Consider the following 6,000-nt stretch of genomic DNA (forward strand, 5'->3'; position numbering starts at 1 on the left):
CCACACTGTCAAAAGATAGCATGAGCGCTCAGCTGTGATCGGAGGTATAAAACTTACTTCCGGTCACTGATGTCACACCCCAGCATGGGTTACCCTTTATTTTTGATAACCAGCCAGGCAAAACTCTCACGGCGCTAGCGGGGATCTGACTGAGGTCACAGCAGTTCAGCCTTGCTGGGAATGCAGCCTCAGTGACTGGAAGCGGAAGTAACATTGATGACGTCACCGCCAGTCTGCGCTTGCAGTATCTCATTCGCCAGTGGTTATTAGCCTGGACAGTCGCATTTTGGCACCGTCCATGTTGAAAACTGTTTTTCCCCCTGTAAGACAGCCCTTACTGCATGTGTTGGGGGACGATTGCTTAACAACGGGATGAAGGCACACAGGCACGTTTTCTCCACAAAACAGTCTATTCGGGTTTATTTTACTCAGCATAAACCACCATGTTACACATCACACACATAGTCCATAGCACTTCATAATATATGGCTTAAACTTGCAGTCCGTAAACACGTCAGACTTCTTTGTCCAGTTTCCGTGGGCGACCGCATGCCGAACAGTTCATTAATGCCCACGGAATACAACAGGCACCAGCATACGACATTAAGTTGCAGTCTCCAAACATGCTGACCTTACTCCGTTCAGTTATCATGGGTGACCACGCAGTTCATAAACATCCATGGAACATCATAGGCACTAACAGTCTGTTCCAATGGCAGATACTTGTCTGCCCATAACCTCCTTGTATGGAGTTACCTTACATAAGCTACTGCTCCACATGCTGAGTCATCGTCAGTCCTCTCTCCCGGTGAAACTGCCTTACTGGGATCACCGTCCTTGCGACCTGGACACTCCTGACAGTTCCAGACCCTCAGAAGATCAGTAGCTTCCCCAACGCAGTGCCATCACAGACTCTGCACACACATGGTCTCACCCTATGCTCTTCAGGAATCCAGTGCACACTTGGGACCTTCCAACACAGCAACCATGCAGGTACGTGGCCTCTCCATGTGCTATTCAGGATGTCCATCCTCTCATGGGACCTTCCAGCACACAAGTCTTCAGGTCCATGGCCTCCTCATGTGCTATTCAGGAATCCGGTCCTACTCATAGGACCTTAAAAACACACAGGCCATCCAGGACCTTACACACTGACCATCTGATCAGACCTCAGTCACATTATATCACTGTAGCCACCCAAATAGGTGGAAGGTGTGTGCGGTTAGTCAGTCCCGCCCAGCTCACCGACTAACCCTGTAAGCCCCCTTAAAACAAAACAAACACTGAGGAGAACATACAGCGCCCCCTAGCTGTAACAGGGGTCACACCCCAGACATGGATTATGGCGTGGTACAGAACGACGGATATTGTTGTATTTTATTTTTGATTTATTACAGGAGAACGAAGGCTTCAGTGGAATAGATGTTTGGTGAGTATAACTGTGTTTTTTTAAATGAAAAAGTAAAACTGTGTTTTGTTTTATTTCTAATAAAGGACTTTATTCTGGCTGTGTCTTTATTTAGCATACAACTATAGAATTAGTAATGGATAGGTGTTTTATTGATGCTTCTCCATTACTAAGCTATGGGCTTGAAGTCACCTGACTATACAAAGGTGACATCAACTCCACGAATATGAACCCCACTTGCCACCGCTACAGGGCATGTGGGAAGAGCCGGGCAAAGCTCCAGAATAATAGATGTGCCTTTTCTGAGCAGCTGCAGCTGCTATTTTTAGGCTGGGGGGCCAATATTCATGGCCCCTTACCAGCCTGAAAATACCAGCCCCCAGCTGTCTGCTTTAGCAAGGTTGGTTGTTAAAAATGGGGAAGTAACACTCCATTTTTTAAAATTATTCATTTAAATAATTAAAAATACGGTGTGGGGACCCCTCTATTCTTGATAACCAGACTTGCTGAAGCTGACAGCTGAGGGTTTCAGCCCCCAGGTGTGAGTTTTGCTTGGTTGGTTATCAAAATATAGGGGAACCCATGCCGTTTTTTTTAAATTATTTATTTACACCGAAGGAGCGGCTAATGAATACACCCATCAGCCCTCTTGATCTTGTCGCTATTAGCGGCAGCAGGTGTCTGCTGATGGGAGCTATAGACCCATCTGCTGACACCAGTGACCACAGGTAAACTTTATACGTTCAATCATAGTAACATAGTAACATAGTAACATAGTTATTAAGGTTGAAGGGAGACTTTAAGTCCATCTAGTTCAACCCATATCCTATCCTAACTTGCCCTAACATGTTGATCCAGAGGAAGGCAAAAAAAACCCATGTGGCAACAGTAAGCTTCACATTGGGGAAAAAAATTCATTCCCAACTCCACATACGGCAATCAGACTAGCTCCCTGAATCAACGCAATATTAAGGAGACTAGTGTATATACCCTGTAATATTATACTTTTCAAGAAAGGCATCCAGTCCCTTCTTAAATTTTAGTAGTGAATCACTCATCACTCTTCTCTGCACCCGCTCCAGTTCAGCTATGTCTTTCTTATACACCGGAGACCAGAACTGTACACAGTATTCTAAGTGTGGTCGCACTAGTGACTTATATAGAGGTATAATTATGTTCTCCTCATGAGCATCTATGCCTCTTTTAATGCATCCCATTATTTTATTTGCCTTTGCAGCAGCTGCTTGACTCTGGCCACTAAATGTGAGTTTGTCGTCCACCCATACACCCAGGTCTTTTTCAGTGACTGTTTTGCCCAGTGTTTTACAATTAAGCACATAATTATACAACTTGTTAGTTCTACCCAAGTGCATGACCTTACATTTATCCCCATTAAAGCTCATTTGCCATTTATCAGCCCAAGCTTCTAGTTTACATAAATCCTCCTGTAATATAAAATTGTCCTCCTCTGTATTAATTACCCTGCAGAGTTTAGTGTCATCTGCAAATATTGAAATTCTACTCTCTATGCCCCCTACAAGGTCATTAATAAATATGTTAAAAAGAAGCGGGCCCAAAACTGACCCCTGTGGTACCCCACTGCTAACTGTGACCCAGTCCGAGTGTGCTCCATTAATAACCACCCTTTGTTTCCTATCCCTGAGCCAGCTCTTAACCCATCTACACATATTTTCCCCTATCCCCATTGTTCTCATTTTATTTATCAACCTTTTGTGTGGCACCGTATCAAAAGCTTTTGAAAAGTCCATGTACACCACGTCCACTGCATTCCCTTGGTCCAGTCCGGAACTTACCTCTTCATAAAAGCTTATCAGATTAGTCTGACAGGAACGGTCTCTTGTAAACCCATGTTGATATTGGGTCATAAGATTATTCTTCTCCAGATACTCCAGTATAGTATCTCTTAGAAAACCCTCCAGGATTTTACCCACAGTTGAGGTTAAACTTACTGGCCTATAATTTCCAAGTTCAGTTTTTGTCCCCTTTTTGAATATTGGCACCACATTTGCTATACGCCAGTCCTGTGGTACAGACCCTGTTATTATGGAATCTTTAAAGATTAAAAATAGTGGTCTATCTATGACTGTGCTTAATTCCTGCAGTACTCGGGGGTGTATCCCATCCGGGCCCGGGGATTTGTCAATTTTAGTGATTTGTAGATGCCGCCGTACTTCCTGCTGGGTTAAGCAGGTGACATTTAATGGAGAATTTTTATCCCTGATCATGTTATCCGTCAAGGGATTTTCTTGTGTAAATACTGTTGAAAAAAAGTCATTTAGCATATTGGCTTTTTCCTCATCCTCATCCACCATTTCACCCAGACTATTTTTAAGGGGACCAACACTATCATTTTTTAGCTTCTTACTATTTATGTAGTTAAAGAAGATTTTGGGATTATTTTTACTTTCTCTGGCAATGAGTCTCTCTGTCTCAATCTTTGCTGTCTTGATTTGCTTTTTACAGAATTTATTTAATCTTCTGTATTTATTTAATGCCTCGTCACTACCTACTTGCTTTAATTCTCTAAATGCTTTATTTTTATCTCTTATTGCGCCCCTTACAGCTCTATTTAGCCATAGTGGTTTCCTCCTATTTCTCGCATGTTTATTCCCATACGGTATATATTGTGCACAGGTCCTATTCAGGATGCTAATAAACGTCTCCCATTTTCTTTGTGTATTGAGGATAACACGGCTGAACACTCATGCTGTCGTTTGACAGCGTGGAAACTGTGGCTCTCCGACTGGTGTGGTTGATTTCACCACCAATCAGAAGCAGTGTTTGCCTTTCTGTCATGCACATGACAGCGGGATAAACACCCGATGTTCGGGCAGCCAAACCCGAAAAGTGACACGGATCACCTGATAAAGTCCATGTTTGGTGTCTGTGCCCGAACAGTAGGTGTTCGGTATGGACGCCAAAGTTTACTGTTCGGGTTCGCCCATCTCTACTGATGTTTTCTCTAAAGTGTTATCCTCAACTTGGACATTTATGGTTTTGGTCCCATGTCTGGAACCTGCATCCATCTAGAGAACAGGACACCTTTGAGCTCTGTCTCAAGAATTGAAAGGTTTCCGTTTATGTGCTGCTCTCTATTCATTTGTATAAAAGTTTTTATAATTACTCTGCTATTTTCAGAACTACCTTAAAATTAAAAAGAGAAAGCCTTACGTGCTTTGCCACCCTTTAATTTCTGACAGGGGGTCCTGTTCTCTAGATAGCTCTGAGTGCCAAGTGTGAGACCTGAATCATATTAACATTTATTTGATATCCTCTGTACTCCCCTTTATCCCCTTAAAGATGTGGACAATTCAAGTTTATGCGTAATAATTTTTCAAATTTTTCAAATTTCATTGACATTGGTTTCCACTGACATAGATAGAAGGGCCTTTTTTGTGGGACAAGTTATAATTTTGAATGACACCAATCATATTACCATAACGAGTGAGGTAAAATAGCAACAAAATTCAAAGTGCAGTGAGGAGGCGAAAAAAAAGCAATTCTGATATTGTTTTTGTGTTTTGTTTTCGGTGTTAATTTTGCTGAAAAATGTTCTAGAAACATGATTCCCCAGATTACTTCAATTACAGTAAACCAAATATGTATAGTTTTTATGCTATTTTATTGACATAAAAAATTCAGAATATTGTAAGAAAATGTTTTTTCTGTCGCCATTTTTCAGGATCTGTAACTCTCTATCATAAATTATTAATACTATGTTTTGATTGCTTGCATGTTTCTGCATTGTTTTGATGACTGAAAAAACACAATTCTGACTCTGATTGTTTTCCCCTTTTTAGCATTTGCCAATCAGCTGAGTTCATTTTATTAATTTAATAATTTAATTATTAATTTAATTTAGATAGATCAGACCTTTATGGATGTGGTGATACCATATATGCATTTATTATTTTACATTTCTTCTCTGTTAACTGAGGAAACAGGGGGTGTTACAAATTTTTATACATTTTCTTTAAAAAAATTTCTAAGGCTGGTTTCACATTTGCGTTTTTTAGCGCTGGAAAAAAACGCATATGTGCGCATGCGTTTTTCCCCTATATTTAACATGGGTGCGCATACCTGCGCGCTTGTAAGCGCATGTATGCGATTTTCATGCGCTGCGTTTTTTTGGGGTGTGCGTTGGTATTTTCCAGACGCAGCATGTTGCATTTTTTGGCCCTGCAAAAAAGCGCATGCGCACATATGCGCACGTTTTGCGCTAAAAATGGCCATTATAGCCTATGGATGCGCATATGTGCGCACTGGCATGCTCATGTACGCTTTTTTTGCATATGCGTTTTTTTTTTTAGCCATGGAATTTAGGGGTTTGGGTTAGAGTTAGGGTTAGTTAAGGGGGTTTAGGGTTAGGGTTAGGGTCAGGGTCAGGGTTAGGGTTGGGGTTTGGGTCAGGGTTAGGGTTAAGTATGGTTTGGTTAAGGGTTAGGGTCAGGGTTAGGGTCAGGATTAGGGTTAAGTATGGTTTGGTTAAGGGTTAGGGTCAGGGTTAGGGTTAGGGTTAGGGTCAGGGTTAGGGTTAAGTATGGTTTTGTTAAGGGTTAGGGTCAGGGTTA

At 41.7% G+C, this 6,000-nt stretch overlaps 1 protein-coding gene across 1 annotated transcript in view; it reads left to right on the forward strand.

Moving 5' to 3' along the window:
* The window catches only part of LOC141092728 (IgGFc-binding protein-like), a 273,657-nt gene that overhangs the window by 21,735 nt on the left and 245,922 nt on the right, over positions 1-6,000 (forward strand). The window lies entirely within an intron of this gene.

Source organism: Dendrobates tinctorius, unplaced genomic scaffold (assembly GCF_039654945.1).
Source record: "Dendrobates tinctorius isolate UK_male_01 unplaced genomic scaffold, ASM3965494v1 ptg000060l, whole genome shotgun sequence".
In the NCBI taxonomy this organism is placed as follows: domain Eukaryota; kingdom Metazoa; phylum Chordata; class Amphibia; order Anura; family Dendrobatidae; genus Dendrobates; species Dendrobates tinctorius.